General features: G+C 41.3%; 1 pseudogene; it reads right to left on the reverse strand.

The window, feature by feature from the left end:
* Nucleotides 1-215: 215 nt before the first annotated feature.
* LOC144319999 (olfactory receptor 4Q2-like) lies at nucleotides 216-1,461 on the reverse strand (annotated as a pseudogene).
* Between the last annotated feature and the right edge of the window lie 271 nt (nucleotides 1,462-1,732).

The following is a 1,732-nucleotide window of genomic DNA, read 5'->3' on the forward strand; positions in this document are numbered from 1 at the left end:
ATCAAAAAACAGAAAACAGATGCTTTGAGGAAAAGGAAACAAAAGGTAGAATAATTCAGTATGAAAGGAGTTTTGATGAATTTAATTATAGGCCCATAAATAGTATTATGATTTAATGGAAGAAAAGCAAACACTTAGGCTATCATCTCCTCATTCATGAAATAGTAATTATTTTAACCTAAGATCGTCTGCTCTCAAAAATTCACTTCAACCATTTATGTCTCCTGCTTTTTCCAACTAAGTCCACTCCTGTCCCACAGTTTTTGCATGGCTGACTTGACTTTTTTGTTCCAAAGTGTGTAGATAAGGGGATTCATTATGGGTGTAATAGCATTGTAGAGTACAGACACCATCTTGTCCACAGAAAATGTGGAGAAGGGCTGAGCATAGATGAAAATACAGGGTCCAAAGAAGAGTGTTACCACTATGACGTGGGTGCCACGGGAGGAAAGTGCCTTTCACCTTCCCTCCTTGGAGGGAATCTTGGCCAGGATAGTGGAATAGGAAAAAAGCAGTATCACAGAGGAATCGGTAGAGATCTATCTACTGTTAGATACCATTAGCAATTCAATAACAAATGTGTCTGCGCAGGCAAGTTTGATAACAGGGGGAACAACATCACAAAAGAAGCTGTCCACCTTGTTTGGTCCACAAAAAGGTAAACGGATAGTGAGGATAATCTGGACAGTAGTGTGCACAAACCCTCCCATCCAGGAGGCAGCTACCAACATACAGCGTAATCCTTGACTTATAATACTGTTATAGTGCAGAGGGCAACAAATTGCAACATACCAATCATAGGCCATCATTATAAGTAGGAACATCTCAACTGCCCCCACGGGCACTGAAGGGGCACTTGATGGAATGAGCTCTGTGTGATATGCTATATGTTGGCAAATTGAACTCCAATAAAAAATAATTTAAGGGGATCCCTGGGTGGAGCAGCAGTTTGGCGCCTGCCTTTGGCCCAGGGCACGATCCTGGAGACCCGGGATCGGATCCCACGTCGGGTTCCCGGTGCATGGAGCCTGCTTCTCCCTCTGCCTGTGTCTCTGCCCCTCTCTCTCTCTCTCTCTCTCTCTGTGTGTGACTATCATAAATAAATAAAAAATTTAAAAAATAATAATAATTTAAAAAACCCAAAATGCAGAAAGAAGAGCTACACAATACATTGGTCATAGCCAATGAGATTCTCATTATCAAGAAAGTCAGCCAAAAGCTCAGGGGTAGTTACTGTTGGATAACATAAGTCCAGGAAAGAGGGGTTACCAAGAAGGAAATACATAGGTGATGAATTCAGATAGTTATCAGAGGCCACTGTGACCAAGTGAGGACATTGCTTACCCAAGTGGGCACATAGAAGAAAAGAAATAGTACAAATAACCATGCCTCAATAGATGGTGTCTGTGAGAAACCTGCCAGGACAAAGATTCTCACCATCTCTGTTTGGTTTTCATCCATTTTACCTGGTTCCTTGATTAAAGAAATTAAACAAGGGGCATTAGTAACATTGAAAGTAAATGAGATAGAAGATGGTGAAGGACTAGGGGTCCTCGCTCACCTGACCCCACCAACTTACATAGATAACTTTCAAACCATCCTGAACACCTATGAATCTGACCTGAGATTTAAACAGAGAATAGCTGGAATGCTACAGAGAGAAGGGTTTTCACTTCTAACAAGGTAGGAAGGTGGAAAATAAAATAAAAAAGAATCAAGTTGGGGAGGGGTA

Source organism: Canis aureus, chromosome 9, assembly GCF_053574225.1.
Source record: "Canis aureus isolate CA01 chromosome 9, VMU_Caureus_v.1.0, whole genome shotgun sequence".
NCBI lineage: Eukaryota > Metazoa > Chordata > Mammalia > Carnivora > Canidae > Canis > Canis aureus.